This window comes from Arvicanthis niloticus, chromosome 1 (genome assembly GCF_011762505.2).
Source record: "Arvicanthis niloticus isolate mArvNil1 chromosome 1, mArvNil1.pat.X, whole genome shotgun sequence".
Taxonomy (NCBI): Eukaryota; Metazoa; Chordata; class Mammalia; order Rodentia; family Muridae; genus Arvicanthis; species Arvicanthis niloticus.
In genome coordinates, this window is record NC_047658.1 from 24,483,838 (window position 1) to 24,507,531 (window position 23,694).

The 23,694-nt window shown below is 37.7% G+C and overlaps 1 long non-coding RNA gene across 1 annotated transcript in view; it reads left to right on the forward strand.

Annotated features, from left to right (window-relative positions):
- The window catches only part of LOC143442465 (uncharacterized), a 71,381-nt gene extending 48,067 nt beyond the window's left edge, over positions 1-23,314 (forward strand). The window contains exons 2-4 of the long non-coding RNA XR_013110705.1: positions 9,116-9,217; positions 21,360-21,524; positions 22,929-23,314. This is a non-coding gene — a long non-coding RNA (uncharacterized LOC143442465). The remainder of the gene's footprint in view (positions 1-9,115; positions 9,218-21,359; positions 21,525-22,928) is intronic.
- The last annotated feature ends 380 nt before the right edge of the window (positions 23,315-23,694 follow it).

The following is a 23,694-nucleotide window of genomic DNA, read 5'->3' on the forward strand; positions in this document are numbered from 1 at the left end:
TGCATTCGTTGTTCTAGTATCCCAATATTCTCTCAGCTTATGTTCCTAGATAACCGTTTAGTTTCCTTCATCTCACTAATCTTAGAAAAAGCTACCTTGATTCTTAATAGGGCCATAAATTTGCCCCCATGCCCTAGACTGGTCATTTCTCCTTTCTGTTTATATCTTTCTCCTTGTTGCTAATGGCTGTCCAAGGTGTGATTGGTACAGTTCATTTTCAACATCTTTTTCTAGTCATTGGATTGTAGTCTCTTTGATGGCAGAGGTCAGGCTCAGTAGTTTTCTCACTGTTTGATTCAAGGTAGCTATTCCATGGTGTTTGACGAATGAATGTGTAATGCCATCTGTCTGACTCAAGAAGGAATGCTTTCCACATGAAACTCATTACCAGTTTGAGCTAGCCCCACATGTGTTCTGTTAAAATGAAGACCTGTGTAACTTTAAAGGTTTAAGATGCCACAGAGAAGGCTTCATGCTAAGCTGCATTTCCAGGGCAGCTAATGCCACAACTGGAGTATGATACTTAGGCAATGTTGCAGGCAGAATTTTGTCACCATGATCTTGTACCCATTGTAGAATGCCATTGACATGAATATGCCATTGGCATACGGTAAAAAAGAGTAATGTGGCAGGTGAAACTTGGGACTCAGATCAACCACTCTAAGTAGAAGGATAATATGTAATTACTTGAGATGCACTCTGCAATGCCTCAGTCCATGGGAAAATAGAGACATCAAATGAAGAGGAGGAATTCTTCAAAGTACAACGACTGTTCAAAAGGAGATTAGGTTATTCATTTATTTGTTTGATTTTTTTTGAGACGGGGTTTATAAAGTGCATGAAGGCAGTTTCCTGCTCTGTAGCGGAGGGTAGCTTTGAATTCCTAACTGCTGCAATTATCAACTCAGAATTGTTTTCTGATTTTGACAAGGCTCTTGGTCTAGGTTTATTCTGATTGATTAAGTTCACATTAGTACATCATCTAACTTCCCCAATCACCATGTAAAATGTGTGTGTGTGTGTGTGTGTGTGTGTGTGTGTGTGTGTGGTTTTTTTTGACATCATTTCTACAATTGCTTTAAATTAGTTCTGGTTAGTTCTGCTTGGGTTTGAAGACTTCAACACATATGTGACTGTTTCCAATTCTTACAACTAGTATGCACTTACATAATAAGTTACTGTGAAAAAGAAATTCTAAATCACATGAATCCCAAAAAGCAATTCAGAAAAACTTGATTATAGAGTGATTTCCATTTACAAAATAACGATAGAACTTGGAAAGAATCTCAGAGTCCCCAATTTAATAAACAAAATTGTGTATATGATGAGTACAAACATATATAAAGCTTCAAGACAATCATATGGGCAAATAAACAATAAGCATGTTTCCTATTATGTTTTATAATGAATACATAGTTGTTTTGCAGAGACTGAATAGTACCCAAAAGACTCTAATAAAAACTTCCTTAACATTAAGAAGCATCATAATGTTAATGAAGTCATTATGGTACTAGGTACCATTGAAAGAGCCTTTGTGATATTTGTACATACCAATCTCCTACTGAAATATTTAAAATAGTATTGCAAAATGAAATACCGAAAAAATAGAGCATATATATATATATGTATATATATATCCAATTATAATTGATATTTTCCCTAGTTCCATAGTCACCTAGAAATTCTAACTATGACTAATAATAGATGTTTATTAGTGTATATAATACAGCCATAGTATGTTGGAAAGGCAATTACTTTGAAAAATATTACAGAATGTTAAATGGCACCAGTCTATATAACTCTTTCTAGTAATAAAGATTTGTGTTTAATTTTGCCCATTAATAAGTAGGTGCTTATATTTAAGCCATAAAACTATTGAATGTAAATTTTAAAACTGCTACAGTTACATTTCAAGTGATATTTGTACAACAAAGTTTACAAGTTGTGTCTATCTCAATATGTTTTGCTAACTATACTATTACAACCATTATCAATTCTAGTATAACACATTTCTATCATTTCAAATCACTCCTTCCTGGGCAGGCCCTATCTTGCTCCCCAACACCAGAAACCATCAATCTTTAAGTCACCATATTTTAATACTCCCTTAATATAACATTATAAAACAGTTTTAGATATCAGATCTCCCTCATTTAACAAAATGCTTTTGGAATTGTTCCACTATCTGTTGTTCCCATAGACTTGTCTTTGTTATTATTATTTTTTGTGTTTTATTGGCTGCATATGGAAATAATTCCCTACTCATCTGTTGTTCTGCAGAGTATAAATCTGGTTGTAACATTTGAAAACAGGTTTACATGTAGACATGCTTTACTCGTGCAAATGTCCAAGTATCCCATGATGGTATTGTATGTGTGCCTGCCTCTAGACTTTCTGTTGTACTGTAGTGAATTTATTTGTATATGGATACATACTCTTGACTGTTGCAACAGAAACCTACAAATGAAGTGTAAGTCTTCAATTTTTTTTTTAAGTTGCTTAGGTTGGACTGAAGACATGGATCAGCAGTTAAGAACAGTTGCTTCTCTAGCAGAGGACTAGCATTTGTTTCCCAGTGCCTATACCAGGCAGCACACAGCCACTGTAACTCTAGCTCTTGAGGATCTAATACCAACTTTTGGGCTCTTCAGGCACCTGCACAAATGTGTGTGTGTATTCACATGTCCTTAAAAAATAAAAATATGTAAACGTTTTTATTTTGTTTGTTTGAAACAAGGTCTCACTGTGCTATCCTGGAATTCACTATGTAGATCAGGTTAACCTTGGCTCATAGAGATTCACAGCCTCTGCCTCCAGAGTGCTGGGATTAAAGGTATGTGCCACCTCACCGTTACAGTCCTTTAAATAATTGCTTAGGTGCCCTAGAAACTTGCATTTCTAAAGAAGTTTGTTAGTGTTGAAACAATGAGTCTATTGAATTCAGAAATAAACTTCAGAAATGACCTCTCAGCTGTTTTCTACATGAAATAACTTCTTACTCTATATATTTCTACCTATAGATGTATTATTTCAAGGGACAAATTTACTATTCTTTCTTAATTTTTAGTGATTTTTATATTTTGATGTTATTGTATATTATATGTTTTAATGTTTTTAATCTAAATTGTTCTTTGCTACTATGTAATTATACAATTAAAAATTAAATTTTCTTGAAAAACTGATAAACCCACATCTTAGTTCTACTAGCTGTCATTATATTGTTTGATTATTTTTTTTTTTTTACCAATATGGCACCAATGTAATTTGTAAACAAAAATATATGAAAATGTTACAAATGTTTTAAATTGAAGAGCACATATCTGAAAACAATTCTTGATATACTAAAAAGATATTCTCTTAAGATTAATCATGTAGGAGGATCTTCAGAATGATAGTTGGGGAGGTTGAAAAAAAAACCAAGGTTACACATTGCAATCAATTCATTTTATACTATGTGAAATTTTAACAAAGGGTATTAGAATAAATAGATAGGGGGAGAAATCCCAATCCTAAAATACTATTACAAAACCTTATTGCCCTGTATCTATTTCTTTGCATGATACAAGTATCCTTCTTCATGCAGTCTTTTGCATATACACATGTACACATGTGCCTTTTCATTTTCTCCATTGTGGAACATGCACACATGCCATTCGGTTACTTTTAAGTGATGTGGTAGTTTGGATGATAAATACTACTATGGGATCACATATTTGAACACTTGATCCCCATTTGTTTAAGCTGTTTGAAAAGTTTATAGAACCTTTATGACACATGACCTTGTTGAAGAAGTATGTCAGGAGGAAGGGCTTTGGAATTTATGTCCTCAACTCGTTTCTCTGTCTGTGTGTGGGTGTGATCTCTCAACTTCTGGCATGTCTTTTGGAACTGACAAGTTGCTCTATCTGCTCTTTTTTGTTGACCTTTACCAGATACCTGGCCACGTCCAAAGTTAATAATTATGCAATAGCCTAATTGGGTTAGAACTTGATGAGGGCTTATTCCATAGCTTCCTACACAGACTCACTTTGTTAATATTGATCTTTTTAGATTTACAAAGGAAGAGATTTTAGCTGGATGGGCAGTAGAGCTATCTGATAGTTGCAATTTTAGCTAATCCTATGTAGTATGATATGTCTTGATTGTCATTCTACTGAGCCACTTGAGTTATGGGCACACTATTTATCACAGACTAAATTAAGGCAATCATAAGTGGCTAGAATATTTCGATGCTTTTTTGTGAAGTGTTCACATTATTTCTTTGTTCGTTTGTCTCTTCATTAACGACAAGCAGAGCATATCTGCCCTGTACCCACCAGGAGGCAGCGTCTGTGCTCAGCAGGGAAGGGTGTCATTCATTTGTGCTCCAGGCAGCTACCCAGCATGACAAGGATGGTGTGGAGAGGACTGATTCTCTTTGACATTAACTATGGTTCATACCTTTCACTTGGCCTTTATCCCCAGCATGATATGCTTCACAGTTGGGTGACAGTTTGTTTGCAGGAAGACTGCGTTGTCCCCTCCATCTCAAGGCTCATGCCATTTATACCAAAGCTTTAATGTGAGGGTGCATTTCAGTTTTGACAAGCTAGGGATTCTCATACAGAACTGTAGTATTTATATATATTCTGAGAATAGATGCATTATAATTGACATTAAATTCTGAATAATAGATTAATTTTGTTTATTTGGTGATGTTGGTTATTGATACTGTAAATAGTCTACTGTGATGGAAGAGGGAGAAGGAAAGGGGAGAGCTACAAAAAACCAGAGATACTATGTCAGAGAAGGAAGTGGAATAATTAGCAAAGAGCCAGTTTTTTTTTTTTTTTTCCTTCATAAGTCCAATTAAGAACTGATGTAGGAAAACAGGAAAATAGGAAACTTTGAGAATCAATTACATCAGCTGAAAGCAGAAGTGTTAGCTTATTAGTGATTCCACATGGCTGCCCTCAGGGACCTAGCAATTGCTTATGTGATTACCTGCCGCCACCCGCCACCAGGTTCCACCCGGTGTGTGGCTGGATAAAATGACTACCCACCCCAGTTCTCTTGCTGTCTGTTTGACCTCTCTCTCCCCCTTTCTGTCCTTCTCTGCACACTCCACCCCCCTTTGTTCTCATGGCTCTGCTGTGCTCTGGTCGGTCTGTCTGCTCATCTACATGGCTTGCTCCTCTCCATTCCTCATAAACCTCCTTTGTACCAGATCTGTTGCATGGTGTAATTAGTCAGGGGCACACCTTGTCATGGGTGCACCAGGAACCACCTCACCACATTATATTTTATAGCAGGAAATCATAATGCTTACCTGGAGAAGGGAGATCACAGGTCGTACCTGGAGAGTGGTTGGATAAAATAGTTGATATGGTGGATGAGTGGGAGCTTGCCCCAGGTGAGACTTCACTGTTTCATTCACTCATTCATTCAGGCTACTTACTATTTCATGACCCCTTAGATTTTGCTGTCAGATGTGTCATTGTCGGCATATTATTACCTGTGTTTCTTTGTCATGTTTTGTGTAAAAAACATTCAAACCTATTTCATCTTACACTAAAACTGATTATTTTATGTGTTGTTTTCTCTTCCCTGGACAATTATTTAAGTTAGAACTATCAAAATAATTACATTTAGTATTCAGTAGTATTATACACATATATAGTGAATTTTATCCATTCCCACCTTGTATTTCTGTACCTCACTTTCCCTTTCTGCTGCTGAAAGTTTTCTTCTTCCCTTCTTGTCCCTCTATTGATTTCATGTGTTTATATGTGTGTGACCCAAGGAGTTTAACTTGGTATCATGAGCATGGGTAAGAGATCATGTACTGCAGCATGGACAGGTTATCAGTGGACACACCACTGAAGAGCAACACCCTTCTACTAGCCATAACAAACTGTCAGTGGGCCCTCAAGGAAGGGTAGAATCCTTCATACCCTCCCTCCTTCCCCAATGAAGTGTTGACAGGCCCAATTTTGTGCACATATCCAAAGGTACAATGGGTTCATAAGTGTAGCCACTATATAATGTACAGAAAATGAATGCCATTTTGTAACACACATTCTTATCATCTGACTTTGGCATTCTACTTCTGCTTCTGAGATGTTTTCTGAGTGTGTGTGTGTGTGTGTGTGTGTGTGTGTGTATGTGTGTGTGTGGTGTAATATCGATGATCCAACTAGGGCTGGGGGCACCACCATCCCCTATTCTCAGCCTTTTGACCAGCTCTGTTTGGGTCTGTGTTCACAGCCACCTTCTGCAATACAAAGCTTCTCTGGTGAAGGGTAAGTGCAGCTCTATGTATATAAACATAAGCACTAATAGGACTTATAAGTTCACATGTCCATTTAGCAAAATGACAGTAAGGACTTTTGGTCCAGGGTCTGATGTCTTCCCTGGCACCAGCTCTTGACCAGTGTTGGGAGCCGACTTTTAGCAGAAAGCGGCTAGATTGTCTTTGCAGCCATCTGGAACCATATACCCTGATAAGAGATTTGGTTTTCAATAGCCTACAACAGCTGAAGCACACTCTGATATTCCACATATTTTGTGTTGCTGTTTACTGCCCCCAGCTGCAAGGCGCACGTGGTAGTCACGTCTGCAAGACATTGCAGTTCACGTGCTGTCCACGTGCTATCTACGCCATACATGCTTATAAGGCGCACATGCTATCCACGCCTGCAAGGCATTGCAGTGCACATGCTATCCATGCTATAGACGCCTGTAAGACTTATGTCATATCAACACTTGCAAGGCATGTTGTATCCACACGCCTACAAGGCACTTGGCAAAAGCCTATAAATAGCTCAGAATTCCCTTCAATAAAAGAGACTAGAGACCTGACCACACACCCTGTCTTGTCTCCATTCTTCGCATCGCTTGCCCCACACTCTCTCTCTTGACCAGAGCACTTAGCCCCAAAATGTTGAGGCAGAGTACGGGTCTCAACAGACCAGGTTTACAGTATCAGACATGAATTTCCTCCGGGGGGAGCTAGCCTCAAACCCAAACAGAAAGCACAGCTTTAAGGGAGAAAGCAGTATCAGTTTAACTAATTCGAATTTACTACTGAACAGGCATTCATACCACAATCGCAACAATGGGCATTTCTCTTCAGGTCAGTCTACAGTGTGTAAGGCTGTATTTATATCCTATTAGTTTTCAGGTTTTGTAAATAAAAATCCTGCCTAGGTTGGCTACAACAAGGGATAAAAAGTAGAATGTACATTAAACAGAAAGAAACACTGAATACCAGAATGTGAAGATCAATGAGTTCAAAGAAGAAAGAAACCAGGCATGAATTTGTGGCTTGTGTTTTGATGAAACCTCCTGTCTATTGACATCCAAATTGGCATGCTTCTTAGCTTTAACTTGACTTACTAGAACTATATTTTCACTTGGAATTTCACATCCATCTGGGAACACTCAGTCTCTTGGGGGTATATATCACTACCTATACAACTGAAATACCGCTGGCATTGGGCAGGGGTTGTAAGGAATTCTAGAAAGTCTTCAATGTACGAAGCAGTCCCTAACTGAAAAAGAATATTCTTATGTACCACAGACCTCTAATTTTTAGTGAAGATGATTATATGATTTGATATGAGAGCTGTGTGTGTGACACATACCCTTGCAGGCATTTATGCAGGAGGGAGATGCTTTTTGACACTATCTTTCTGCTGGATAGCCTCGAAATAAAAAACAAGGGTCTGTGCACTGTGAGTTCTCCTTGCTTGTCCTGTGGCTGACATCAATAACATACCATTTAGGAGAGTAGCCATAACTTCAGAGACAGACATGCCTGTTCAGTAGTAAATGCAAATTAGTTAAACTGACACTTCTTTCTCCTTTAAAGCTGTCATGAATGCAGACAGTTCTCCTTGCAGGACTATGCATTTACAGTAATGCTGAGTGTCCAATTTGCTTCTCTTTGTATCCCAATTTATGGCTACTCACAATTAATCTCAGTGTTTATAGCCACTGTACATGAAATTAAGGATGCTTTCATAATAGTGAATAACACAAAGCACATCTAGGTTTACATAAATGTAGGTACAGAAATGTACATATGCTGGCCGTGGTAGCATTTCACTGACAGCAGAGCAATGAATGATGTAATTGTAAACAATATATTTTGTAAAAGTTAATATTTTATACAAATTTTAAAATCACCTTTATTGATATTTTATATGGTTTTGAGGCTAAATTACATATTATTTGAATTTTATTAGTCTAATTTTCTAGAGCACATGGATTTTAAAAGCTTTTGATACATAGTCTTAGTTTTTAGTCTGGCCTCAGACACAAGACTTCCCACCTCAACCTACCAAATACTGCAGGTAGGTGTCACTATACCTTGCTGAATCAAGTACATGTGTGCTCTATTTGCTTTTATTTTCAATTTGTATTATCTGCTTATGTATCTCAGTCTGTGTATGCATATGTGCAGATAAGTGTACATGCCTGCTAAGTCGCTGAATACAAGTCCTCTGGAAGAGTCACACACGCTCTTGACCCCTGAGCCATCTCTCCAGCACGTGCTTCCTCTTCAGGAAAACCCCCCTCTTCATCGAGTAGAAAGTAACCGGCCCCTCAGTAGTACATTTCAAAATGATGACGTCAATCACCTCACTGCATATACTTTTTCCATCTTTATATAAATTTTGACATATTGTCACATTTTAATCTGGACTGACTCTCAATTATCTGAAGCCCACATGTATACATTAAAAGCCGAATTTTTGGACAAAGTAAAAACAAACTAAGAATGACGTATCTCACAGGAGCCCCATCACATTTACCTGCTTGATGGTGGGTACTTTTCAGCCAGAGGCCAACATCTCCGAGAAAGTATGTAAACAACCAAATCAATGTTAATTATAAGGTAAGTTTCTATTTATGAATCTGATCTTAATATAATGAAAGCTCCTAGGTATATTCATTTTTTATTCTCATATTAGAAGCTAATGTGGCTGAATTGTTAGACTTGGTTACTTTATCTTTGCTCTGAGAAATGATTAAATATTGATTTTCTTCACATCATCCACCTAAGTTTATGCTTATATTATTGTTGGGTCTTTCATAGCTTTGCTTATTCCTTATATATCAATCTCTTTAGGAATGTGACAAGATGAAAATTAGACAAGTATTGATTAATCCTCTAACTCTACATTACCTGAAATGCTTTGGAGAGGCACCTACACAGCAGGGATTGCAAAAGGTAAGGCCTAGAGAGAAGTCTCTGATGAAACCAGTGTGCTCTGGCAAGAGAGAGTCAGCTGTGGAATTCTTTGTGTAGAATCCTTATAAGCAAACATAAAATTGTTCATATCACCCTTAATTAATGAGGGGCTGAGCCTTGCTGTAAAGACTCTGCTGGTAACGGACATGGACTGGTGATGCTGGTACATCCAATAGTGTGATGGCAGACCGGACCTGCACTGCTAGTCTTCACCTTGTTTCCTCTTTTGAGAAATTGGTGAAGTCTACTCATACAGGGCTTAGGAAACGTTTTCATACATGTGGATGTTGCCACTCCAGTGGAAGGGAGGGTGGAGAAGAAAAGAACTGGATGATACTCATTTGTTAAATGATTAAAAATGGGAGCTTTTACCCTTGGCTATTGATTTAAAATCTGTAGAGATTATTCAGGTTTCTGAATTTTTCTTATTGTCTTCTGAATTTTTTTTTTTTTCTTTTGAGCTTGCAAATTCTGCAAATTCTTAAAATTCCCTTGAAGGACACCCTTTATCAATTCTACCAGTAAAGAAGTCTCAGTCCCAAAAAGTGGAAAGATTGATACAGATCTCTAGAGAGTGACTTCATTTCTGCTCTAAGTGCACCTTTGCCTCTGTATCTTTTGCTGTGAGTTCATCTGGCTTCCTGTGATGCCTGCCATGAAACTGCCTATGTCCCTGTAAATTCTGTCCTGAGATTACCCATGTTCCTTTAACACTGGCCCTACAATTGTATTGTTCCTATAACTCTGGATCTAGGCTTGTAAAATCTATGTAATTCCTCTGCTCTGTGTTTTAAAGAAAGCAAGATGGATATTCATTCTTTATATAAGAACCAAAACTGCTTGTCTACAATTTCCAAATGTCAACATATCAGATAATTTAAAACTTTTGTAATTTTTATAAGAGTGAAACTTGTGCTGCTTTGAAAAATATCCACCCTGTCTGTTGCCATACAGATTGTAGATAGTCCCAGCAGCTATTGTATCTCACAAAAGAGAATTCTGCCTATTACCATCCATTTCCATGGGATGTAATACTGAGAGCCATAGAAACTGTGAACCAGGATTTCACACCAACGATTATACATCTACAAAAGCAAAAATGGTTATTTTTCAAGTTGGATTATGCTATTTGTTTAAAGTTATTAACTGCTATAATTACTGGTAATTTTGCAGATTAACTGTCTTAATAACAATTTTAAGTGGATTATAATTACTTTCAAAAGAATGACCACACTTTACAGGATCTATTGTTAATGACCTTGACTATTTATTATGAGGACCAGACTTTGAGTCTCCTTGATATATGACTCATTTATAAAGGTACATTTTACTTATTAATTCTCATTCAATATATTTCAAGCTGTTGGCTTTGCCAAAAAAAAAAAAAAAAGTAAAAACTTATTGGTGTTACGTGTAGAACACATGCTAAGAAACAGTTGTTTTTTTCTATTTTAATATTTTTTAAAATATCTAATAATATGAAAGATTTCTAGAAACAGAAATTTAAAATTTGGATCAATTTCATTTAATTTTTGTTGGGGTGCTCTCCACTCCACAATTGGCGGCCATTGTATTCTGGCACAAGCTGCCGCTCCGGTCCGCGGGTTGGGGTTCAGCAAGAGAGACAGTGAGGACGAACTCGAAGAATGGAGACCAGACAGAGTGTGTTTCAATCTCGTTTATTCTTCAGTCTCTCTTCCTAGTCCAAGTCCCAAGTCTAGCTGTACTCTCTAAAGAGTCTCCCTAAAGAGTATATCTCTCTGCCGTCTGCCTCTGCCTTTTATATGTCTCACTTCTAAGCCATGTCTCTAAGTTACACCTTTAATCATGCCCTTAGGTCTTGTCTCTAAATCTGATCTCTAGGTCACACTCTTAAGTCACACACCTTTAATCTCACACACCCAAGGTATCTAAACCAAGATTATCGGAGTGTGCTCAGCTGTTGTAGGCTATTGTAATCCAAGTCTCACGTCAGGGTATATGGCTCAAGATGGCTGCAAAGCTGATAGCCGCTTTCTGCTAAAAGTCGGCTCCCAACAAATTTTAAATCTTTTAAAAGAAAGTTTAAGAAAGGAAGGTAAAAGTGAGTTCAAGGCTGAACATATTCCTTATAAGCATACACATTTTATAAAGGTGGGAGAATCCATCACACATGGGTCCCTCCATAAAACTGGGGAACCCACCAAACATGGGTAACTTCCTTCATAAACTTGGACTTACCACTACTCTTAGGTCCCTTTAGCCACTCCTGGCAATGAACAAAAAAGAGGTTTTTGGACAGTGTCTTCTCTATAGAGTTGAAGAGATTCTACGAACCTCTAAGATGAAGGGTGAGAAAGGGATGCCCTCTGGCCACTCTTCCATCAGAAGTTACTCTTGGAGAGCAACAGTGTGGTCCAAAGAGCACAGACATACAAGTCAGACTAGATAAAGTCAGTCTGGTCCCATTCCGGCCCTGGGAAAGGAAAGAATCAGACAGGGATTCCCCAGGAGACTCCTGGTAAGGGAGATAGCTGTGTGTCCAGGCCCAGCTGGACAATCAAGTGGGACCCTTAGACCCTGTGGAGAGGACTGAGATGCATAAGAAAATAAAAAGGCACAGCACGTCAAGAAGTCTGATCAAACTGGCAAATTATTTTATTGTTCACACCGGTTATATACTCTAAAAACAGGATATGGGGAGGGGTAGGAAAGGAAAGAGGGCTTTGCAGGTGGAAGAAGCTAGCTGCAGCTGTGGGGTCTAACTAAGTTATTCTCACAAAGCCTTTCCATTACCAGGGGTTCTAAAAACATCTATCTAGCAGGATGTTGTCTAAATCTAGAGATCAGGAGGAAGGGTTACTAAGGTAGGTTGCTATGAGGCCTTGTTTGAAGTTCTGGGAACTGACAAGTGAATCATGGAAGGTAAGCAGAAAGAACAATAGTAGATAGGAAAGCCAAGGATGAGTGTTTGCCAAGAGTAAGGCCTTGCCATGGCTTCCCACAGCTGTGTTGTGGGATACTGAAGTGCTGAAAGAGGGTTGAGAACTGTGAAGTTCTGTTCTAAAAACAATGCTGGGAACCTGGAATGCAGACTTTGTGTGAGAGAGTGTAAGACACCAATACACCTGCCTATTCAGGAACAGAAGCCTCTCTCTGTCAACTGTTGGAAACCAGAGATAAACGGAATATATCCATCTGTGAGATCCAGTTAGACCCCAAAACTCTGACAAACTGGAAAAGAAGATCCACTCTCATCAGTTATGAGTCCTGTGTTAATCAACATTAATATGTTCCTCATCTCCCAAGTAATTGCAAATCAGCTCCAAATTCTCCAGATTCTCTTTTAGACATCTTTCTCTGTCTTCTCTATTTCTCTATCTCCCTCGTTCTCATTGTTACCAAATATATGACTTACTAAGTCAATGCCATTGATGCAAATTTTTGACTTCTATTATGGGCTTCATAAAATATGTTTTTATCTCACAAGAAGATTGATGATAAGCAGACAATCATATCCTTGATGCATGTCATTTGAATATTAAGTTAGGCTTTTGTATTACTTAACTACTCACCCCACCTCACTAGCTTTTGACTAACAGAACTATCTTGTCAAATTACAAACTGTTATAGGTCTAAAGTTTACTTACAGATATAGGAAATCACTGCTACACATTTTGCCCTTTTTGGCCTCAGCATCATCTCTCCTGCTTGCATATGTTTTCTCACACAAACACACATACATGCTCTGTCAACTAACCCTCTTACAAGCATTTAAAATGTAACTCCTACATGGTCTATCTATTGAGATAGCATGTTCCCTGTGCCCAAGGTCTTGTAGACCTCGAGGTCTGTGTCAGACCCTCTCTGTGACCCACATACATTCTGAAAATGTCTTTTGTGACTCATTCTATGCTTGTTGGTTTGCTTTTGTTCTGATTATCTCTAAAGGAAGAGAGAGTATATTTATTTTTGTGTCCTTTGTGTTTAGTATGTTGTCCTCTGTAGAGAATGGACCTAATAAATTCTTATTGATTGAATATACCAATGGATGAAACAGTAGAGTCTGACTGATAAAGAAAATAGACGCAATTGCTCATGTCTTAGATGGGGAAATGATGACACCTCCTCACAGGGTGTTTATCACATTTGAAGGATTGAAAATGTTTCAAGTAGTTCTTGGTGCAGAGTGACCTTTATGTAAGTGTTAGCTGTTAACTGTTCAGGCAAGGTTGGTGATATTAAGAAACATATTTCAGCACACATATTTCCAAACAAGAATCAGAGAGTGGCAGCTGGGAATGCCAATGAGAACTGGTGACTTAAGAAAACAAAGAAATGAACAAAATTCACCAAAGTCCTTCAATGAAGCTGAAAAAGTATATATTTTGACCTTAACAATGAAGGTATTATTAGATACCATGTGATATAGCTACCTCTGGGAATGAGTGAAAGTGTAATGGCAAAATTGCAATCATTATACTCAAGGTCAAGGCTCATTCTCAAAGTCAATCATCCACAATCTCAATGTTGCTTGCAAACTTCTCATTGACTGATTAATGTTGAAATCTTGGTGTGTGTGTGTATAAATTAAAGATTTATTTTATTTTTAATTATGTGTCTGAGCATAGGTATGTACACATGAGTACAAGTGCCTTGGCCAGAGGTCTTGGATTCTTTTGAGTGGGATTTACAGGCAATTGTGAGGTTCCTCAGTGTGGATCCTGGGAATTTAAATCAGGTTCTCTGAAAGAACTGTGTGTGCCCTTGGAACTATGTCTCCAGTTCCTGATTGTTTTATGTTGTGGGAATGGATGAAAATACAAGCTTTGAGCTTCTACAAGCAAGGCCATAGCCTTAAAGTTATTAGACCTAGATCACAATACATACACATACACACACACACACACACACACACACACACACACACACACAGAGAGAGAGAGAGAGAGAGAGAGAGAGAGAGAGAGAGAGAGAGAGAGTAATTCAACCAAACTATAGAAGCAGTTTATAATATTAAGTAGACATCAATGTATAGAGATTCAAATGCAAATCTTAGAAGTGAAGATTTATTGAAATCCAATCAGAATGTGCTATGGAGAAACTAGATCAAGAGGAAGTAAGAAGGCTAAAGAACTTTATAGGTAATATTAAGAGCTCAGCACGGTGTCAATAGACCAGTTACAGAGGGAGGCAGAAAATCTGAACACAGAGACATATTTTCTAAAAGATGCAGTCAGATGAAAATATATAAGTAAATAAAATATAAAAAGGAGACAGTATCTGAGCCCTGGCGCATAACTATGAACAATTAATTTAAAAATAGTCACTCTACACAATATTTGAAACAATTTCTCTTTCTTTCTTTCTTTCTTTCTTTCTTTCTTTCCTTCCTTCCTTCCTTCCTTCCTTCCTTCCTTCCTTCCTTCCTCTCTCCCTCTCTTTCCTTCCTTCTTCCCTTTCTCCCTCCATCCCTTTTTTCTTCTTTCTATTTTTCTTTATCTGTTACATTTTTCTTTTTATTTAGTCATAATTGATTGGTAATAGAAATGATTGTGGAGGAGAACAAACCATACAGAAATCATTATGACATATGTTTCTCTTTATTAGATAACAGAATTTCATTTTCTGCTTATATTCAAAATGGTCTGTCGTTTTGAAGATGGCCAGTGTTTGCTGCAGGGTGCACGATTTCTAACTTTTATTAGTGTGAAGACTCAGGATTATATAAACGTTACCAAATTACCCAGCTCTCCCTTTCATCTGTATCTGTTTCTTGTCCTAGAGTGGCATTGATTCCTCTTTCTTATTGTTCTTTCTCCCTCTGCACAGACATCCATCTCTCCCTCCCTCCTCTCTCCTTTCCCTCATCCTTTTTTTTCCCCTTCAGAGTCAAATTCAAATTTTGATCAGATTGTTATCAGGGCTATTTGTCTTGAATATGTTATAACAATTACTATCAGACCATCAGTAAGAAAGAGTAATGATGCCCTATTGTGGCAGAAAAGAAGAGGTAGAAGGGTAAGTGGTGCTTGTTGTCCTTGAACTGTGAGGAGCAAGGTGTGTGGACTGGACTATGCAGCTAGTCTATCAGAAAGCACAGGCGGTAGACTACAGGACAAGAGCTAAGATATGACACAGGTATTTTTGTTTTTTTGTTTTTTTTATATATAACTTGGATTATGTTTAAAGGACTAGAATGTACCAGAATTCCTCTTTCATTTTTGCAAAGTAAAATGTATTAAAACCTTACACGGAGAAGATGATAAACTGTTTTAATGGATTGTGAAGAATCTCAGAACTTTTTCAGTGTGAGAGCTAGTATTGCTTTTCCTTCTAGGTTATATTTTGCAGAAAAGCAAAAGGATTTTTTTTCAGGCTAAATGATATATTGCATTTTGCTATTCCTAAGCTTTGTGAATAAGACGGATTGCTAATGTGATAAAATATCTTTTAAAAGTCATGATCTCTCCATAACCCTGAAACACCATAGTGAATGTATGGAAGTTCATTTCAATCGCCAATTTTATTATTTATTTTATGAAACAGTGTGTAAGCTCAAAATGATTATATTCCTTCAAATATATCGATGGCTAAAATATTCCTAGTTTCATCCACTATAATTTGAATGTGTCTCTTCTAAATGACTATGTTGGAATCTGAGTGAAAGTATTAAAAGTGAAACAATTGTTAATTGATCAAACAAGATGGCATAACTCTCATTTGTGGCATTGATGTACAGTCAGTTCTTTGGAATCATGTCCTAACTTCCATTCTGTTGTAGTAAAATACTCAGACTAAAATCAATGTGGACAAGACCTTACTCTTCCAGATCATAATCCACTCTTTAGGGGAACCAGGTGAGGGATTCAAGGCAAGTGCTTGAAGCAGAAACCATGTAAGAATGCTGCTTGCTAGCTCCCTCACTAGTTTTATCTTTAATTCATGCTTAGCCAGCTTTCTTATACAGCCAAGGACCACCTTCCTATGGATGGCATCAATGACAGTGGTCTGTGCTCTTCCACATCAATCAAACAAGATACCCTCTCACCAACATACCCACAGAACAACATGATGAAGATAATTACTTTGTTGGCCTTCTTTTCTTAGTAACAGAGCCTTGAAATGATAACAAGCATGCTATGATATAATGAAAGTTCTGGGTAATAGTTGTGTGTAGTTCTGAAAAGAGGCCATAGTTTCCAGGTGCTCAGAGACAACAGATCAGTGAGGGACCTATAATGCAGGAAAAACTCCCCTTTCTTGAGTTTGAAGGAGAAACTGGACTGAACATTGGCTTCACACTTACTTACCAAGGTTTAGCTGCTTCAAACTTACATTCTGCCAGATTTCCTTCAGTAATTCACACTGTGAACGTGTATGAAGAAGGTAGTCATTCTCTTTTTCAGTTCCCACATCAGAAACTAGATAATCAAAATTCTTGCCTCTGGTGATTATTATGAGACCTAAGCAAGTTAATATCTTTAAAGTGCACTCTGTGTTTCAACACAAGTAAACATTACCTATCCTTTGAAGGAAGAAATTATCTTCTGAATATGTAAAAATGGAAATAATACTACATTTAAATTATAGAATTGATGTGACATATACACAATAACAATAGATATATATTATTAACTGCACCAAAGTGTTAAGGGTTAAATGGGGATAATAGAAGTTGGCCCAGTGGGTGTATTTTCTGTGAACACATAAGAATCTGAGTTCAAATCCCTAGCATGATGTAAAAAGTCAGGCTTCTATGTGTACACCTGTGACTCTAACATTAGGAGTACACAGAGACTGGATTCTGAAAGCCTGCCGGCCATATAACCCAGCCCAAATGGATGCTTCCAGTTCAGTAACAGTCCTTGTTTCAGGAAAGAACAACAATAGAGGAAGACATTCCAATGGATGCTCTTGGCTTTCAATTCATTGATACAGTACACACACACACACACACACACACACACACACACACACACGGAATAAAATTCTCTATCTAGAAAGGCAGTGAAATAATGAATTGATCATGTTTACTCAGTTTCATTATTATGAGTTTTATTTGTCAATACCACCTTTTTGACAATGAAAACTACGTTTGCTTAATTTTGTGTAAATATTTACAGTAAGAACATTCCCATTTTGTAAAATTCACAGTCTACAGTGTCTATCTTGTAGTTGGGGACTACTCTGTTCACTTAGGTTGTGGACACTTTCTAGATCCAATCTCTTGTGAGTGCTGTAAGTTTTGCTTCCCAGAGAAACACAGTTATGTAGTAAAGCTCGGCCAGGCAAGCACTGTGTCCGAATCAGTTTTTATTGTTTGATAGTTTTCAGTATAAAAAGGTGGTATTTGCTAATAAAATGCATAATACTGAAAATGAGTAAACATGATCAATTCAGTATTTCACTGGCTTTCTAGATAGAGAATTTTATTCAGTGTATGTGTATGCATGTGCACACACATTTGTGTGAGTGTGTGTGTGTGTGTGTTTCTCAAAGCAGTCTTTTACCTAGTGGGACAAATGCCTAAACCATATTTCCTTTCATGGGCCCTATGGTGTTGCCATGTAGGTTGAAGGATCATGGGAAAACATAGAATCTTTATACTTGGTAACTTTAACTTGATTTATGCAGGGACTTGAGACCAGATCATTTTCTTATCTCTATTTATTGTCCTTAAAAGTGAAAAACAAACCCAAGAGTTAACATGTACTCAATGCTAAGAAATAGCAAATAAGGGCAGAAGTGTTTTTCTTTTTCTTTTTGAGACAAGGTTGTACTATATAACCCTGGCTGGCCTGGAACTCTGAATAAACCAGGCTGGTCTTGGCAACAGAGATCTGCTTGCCTGCCTCTGCTTCTGCCTCCTGAATATTAGGATTAAAAGTGTATAGCACCATGATTGACAGCAGATGATTTTAAACAATGGAGCTGTCAACTGTGTTCCTTGACTTTATATCATGACCTTAAATTGTGTACACATATAATAATTCATAGACTTTCATAGTCTCCAAATATTTTTTTATATTGATTAATCAAGATTGGAATATAATTCATAGTTTATTCATTTTGCTTGTTCAACAATTGCTTTTCAGACAGTTTCATTTAGCTTAAGAGGCTGGCTTTGACCTCATTATGTAGCTGAGACTGGCCTGATCCTCCTGAATTTATTTTTTGAAGTACTGAGATGACAAGTATACACCATGCCCAGTTTTCAATCACAAGTTCTAAGATGCAGTTACAGACACTGTGTCATATTTTCAAAAGCAGTTATAGGAAAAAGTCCAACCATGGAAGTGAATTATTCATCCATGCAAATAATACATAGTGGCATGTCAAAGTAATTCAGTCTTTCAACCTTGTAGGGTATTTGTATGGTCATTTTGAATTATTCATTAGACATATACATCTTTACAAATATCCATCTTTGTACATTAAATGTTCTAGTCTTTATTATTTTCTTACTACTGTCATTTCTCTGTCCTCAAAAATTGTATTTAAACAAGAGCCCACTTCTTTGGAATCCCTCTGGTCAAAGGACATGTGTATAAGTCATTGAGATGCAGGGGTCTGTAAAGTTAGATTTGTTTTTGTCAGAGGATGAGCTTCTCACTCTAAAGACTGACTTGACTATCAATTCCATGGCATATGAAAGGCTGATCATTCAGAAACTCATAAAACATTTGGAGATATATCTTTTCAGTTTAACCTTTTGGCCATTTTGAGACTTAGACAGTTCTCATGTATCAGTTTTATAGCACACAAAATTTCTGACTAGAGATAATAAAATCTGGCATCATTCATTCAAGTCACTGAGACTTTGCTCAATTCTTTTATAGAGATCTCAACTTTCTCTAATGCTATTCTTTCTTACAAACAAGTGCAAAATTCCAGTGCTCACCTGAAAGGAGAGTTGGAAATGGAAAAAAAAAGGGGGGGTGGTGGTGGTGGTGAGAGAAACATGGAGCCAAGACAAGGTTCTGAACAAGGTTCAAAGTTGAATATTCTGCACAGTGTTTATAAAAGGAAAAACCACAAAACCCATCTCCTGAGAAGTAATGCGGGGTAGCAATAGCACAGCAGCCAATCAAATAACTTTCCATATCTTGTCAGCTCATTACTTCCAGTACATCAAAGCTTGCAGCTGCACCTGAGGCAGACGTCTCTTTTCAGGCTAATAAGACTTATCCTTCAAGGTCTGTATATCCTGCCTGTGGGGTAATTATTCAAGGTCTGCTTATTCAAGGTCTGCTTATTCAAGGTCTGTTCAGCCTGACTGGTGGATGTTCAAGGTCTGTTTGTCCAGGCTGGGGGTGGAGGGGATCACATTTGTTGATCTGAATGTTTCTTGTACCTTTATAGGCAACTCCTTCTTTAGGTTAGGAAGATTTTCTTTTATGATTTTGTTGAAAATATTTTCCAGGCCTTTGAACTGGGGTTCTTCTTCTTCCTCTCTTCCTCTAGACCTATTATTCTTAGGTTTGATCTCATATTTCCTGGATATTTTGTTTCAGGAATATTTTAGATTTAACATTTTCTTTGACTGATGTATCCAGTTTTTCTATTGTATCTTCAACCCTAAGATTCTCTCTTCCATCTCTTGTATTCTGTTGGTGAAGCTTGCTTCTTACAGTTCATGTTTGAATTACTCAAACTTTCATTCCCAGAAGTTCCTCATTTTGGGTTTTCTTTATTGATTTTATGTGCAAATTTAGGTCCTGAAGTTTAGGGAGATGCATTTCCCTATGTTGATTGTGTTTTCCTATATTTCCTTAAGGAATTGATTTCTTTCCTCTATAAGGACAGTTTTAAGGTCTTGTCTTGTGTGTAAGGTATGTTGAAATATTCAGGGCCTGCTGCGCTAAGATAGCTGTGCTATAGTGAGGACATGTTGCCCTGGTTATTATTGATTATATTTTTATACTGGTGTCCATGAGTCTGAGTATGGAGTCATTATTAGGTCAAGGTTTTGATTTTAGGATTTGTCTTTGTTGGGTGGGTATTTTGTTTCTTGCTTTCTGTGTCCTGTCTGGATTTTTGGTGAGTCTGATGGCTGTGTGTTGCCTGTTTCCCTGGTGCTTGTATATTCACAGAGAATGCTTGTTGCTGTTGGGGGCTAAGATACTGGGATGAGTTGCATGGGAAAATTTGGAGAAGGCCTTTGTGATCCATAGGGCTGGGGTCAGAGAGGAAAGGGAGATTGCAGCAGATTTCCTGCTATAGAACTAAGGATGAGACTGGGACCAGTAGGTCTCAGATGCACTAGGAGATATGTGAGTCTGCCTTCAGCTACTCATTGTCCTGGGAAGCTATGCCCTTGGGCCAGCAGGGACTGCTTGCTAGAGTTGGGGTTTGGGACAAAGCCATGGGTTTTGGAAAGAAAGTTAGAATGGGTAGATCTATGGGATCCACAGGAGATGAGAGCATGGGGCTAGTCAAAGAAGGCTGCCATGGGTGTTCTGCTGCATACCTGGGGATGAAATAAGGGGGGGTGGGGAATTATGTCTAGAGGAAAAGAGAGAGAGAAAGGAGGGGAGGGAAGAAGGGAGGGAGGGAGAGAGGGAGAGAAAGACAGAGAGACACAGAGAGATCTGTTAGTAGTCTGTTTTTATTGATTAGTAGGAGATGCCTGCTGGGATTGGGGTTTGGGACAAAAGCAGTAAGTAGAGGGGTAGGAGGTGGTCTGTGATATGCATAGAAGATGTGAACAGGGGAGGAAGAAGACTATAGCTGGTAGTCTCTTGCAAAGCTGGGGATGACAGTAGGGGATTTAGCTTTGGGGAACAGAGAGAAAGGAACAAGTCTACAGGCAGTCTACCCAGTTTTCAGGCATGTGTGGCCTGTGTTCTAGCAGAGTGTCCCTGATGGAATTGGAGTCTAGGATACACTGATGAGTGGAGGAAGGGAGGTTAAGAGGGAATGGTCTGTGGGAGCCACAGGAGATGTGGGCAATGGGGAAAGGAAGTCTGTAACTGTTGTTCTGTTAGAGTGTTATAGAGGAGACTCTAGTTTTATATGTCTATATTTTATATGTCAACCAGAGGCAGATATCATGCCTCATATTTCAGTTTTCTTTATGGGAACCTGAGGACTGATAATAGAGTGAATGACCATGAATATTATGATTATTATTTCACAGATTTACAACTAAATGGTGCCTTCAAGACAGAGAAATTACGCTGATATGAATACACTGAAGTATGTGTGGTATACTAAGTGTTAAAGATAAATCTTCAGAAGATTGGATGTGCGAACATATGCTAAATAGAAAGAGCATCTACATACATGTTCAATTGCCAAATCTGTATGTACCCACAAATGCTCTAAATCTAGAAAATAACAATTTTTTTCAATGATTGATTTAACGAAACCATGTTTCCCTTAGAATCTTGGAGTCTTGGCTTTGTTGACTTGCATGCAGAAGACAAAATTTTCTAGTATGTTCCATGGAAAGCCTTCCCTGGAACCTACCTGCTGAAATAAGCCGTGGGTGTGCTGAGGACATCTGGGCAGATGTTCATTGTTCCTCACAGTTTATTCCTCATTTCTTTTTGTCCTCGGGACAGAGTTCAAGAACAGCCAGGGGAGGTTTTGTGTCTTACTAAAGAAAAAGAGAACAGTGTTGGTGTGTTGGATGTAGAAAATGGAAAGCATTCTGTTTGCATGTGTACTATTATCAGCCTAACAATTTCAAAGATAGGACATAAACAAAATAAGTTTTAGCAGCAATTTTATAATATGCACTTTAGAATTAAATTTTAATATAAATTAAAAATTGCATATTTTAAAATATTTTATATTAACATTTTATATAACATGTTATAATCAGAAAAATCCTGGTTAAAACATTATACAAGACTTTAGAAAAGAACTGAGTTTGAAGACAAAAGTAAACATTGAATTATGGTTTTTAGCCTTAAATTAGCTTATACCCAGCAATTGTTTTAAAAATGCTTTACAGGGTTGATTGTTATTTTACCACAGACAATCAATTGCAGACAGATACAAAGTAAACATACTAAAAACATCTACAAAGTCTGCAAAGTAGAATATAGATTCTCCCCCACCTCACCCCCCAGGTCAGCTTTGCTGTGGTTTGACATTTGACCCAGTTTACTTAGAAAGGTGAGCCACAGTAACCTAAAAATCTAGGTATCTTCCCACCATGTAGACAATGGACTCTAATGAATTCTTGCCAGTAGAAATAATTGCAAAGTATTTTTGGCTTAAGTAACCACCTACTGCATACTCCTACTCTCCCAAAACACGGCTATCTCATTACATTTTTTATCTTGACATAAAGCAATATGCTGCCAAGTTCGTAATCTCCAGTGTGTGGTGAATAAGTAGATGGAGTGTTCTGAGTGGGGAGGGGCCAGGAACTACTGTGATGAGAGCCTTCTCCCTGAGCCCTTTCCTTTGGAATGTGGCTGCTGCTGAAATAAACTCTGTGTCACCGTTACCCTTTGTTGGGGGAAGGATTCTAAACCCTTTCTAAAAGACATTTTTATTTTAGCTTAGTGTTAGTCTTATACAGGCACTACAAAAAGTGCAGGTGCCACACTGAAATGATTTCCCCGTTGTTATAATTCATTAACTCGGGCTGAATTTGTCACACATAATGAATCAATCTGATATATTCTTGTGAAATAAAATTACACTTTACTCACCCAATAGATTTTACACGCAGCCCCTTCTCTTTTTACAGGTGAGCATGTAAAGGCAGCCTCCACTACCACTAACCGTGTAGCTGAGTTTACCTCATGTGTGGAAACTGCAGACATCAGCATATCCATTGGGCAGTGGATGAACCTGTCCATGGGAAAGCCACTTCTGTGGTGACAGTATTTTCCCTGCAGTTGAAGATACAGTGTCCTCTCTGCTTGCTCTTTCAGAATTCCACCCAGAGTTCTCCATGACATTTTCATGTCCTTGCCCATGCTGTGAACACAGTTTGCCACTGAGTTGAAGTCAGTCCTCCGTGAGGGGTATTTTAAACACCTGACTGTGTGCTGGGGCAGCACTGTTCTCACTGGCCTCCTCAGGCTTTTCTGGTTTTCTGTACACAAACAGGACATTGTTTTTCAGCTTTCATGATTAAGTGGCCAATTATTTAATAAATATATAATGTTCTTTATGAAAACTAATTATGTGTGCTTACACTTAAGTGTTTGTATGTTACATGTATGTATATGTATGAACATGTGTCTGTTTATACAAGTGTGTGTTTATGAGTATATGAGTTGTATGTGTATATTAGTGTGTGCTTTTGTGTGTACATATGTGTATCTGTATGAATATATGTATGTGCATATGCATGAATGGATATGTACATTTAGGCATGTATGTGTGTCCATGTTTGTATGTTTGTGTATGTTCAAATGCATATTTGTGTCTCTTCATTTGCTTGTGTGTATGTGTGTGCTGTGTGTATATAAATTTTCACATGTAAACTGTGTATGTGTAGACTTATG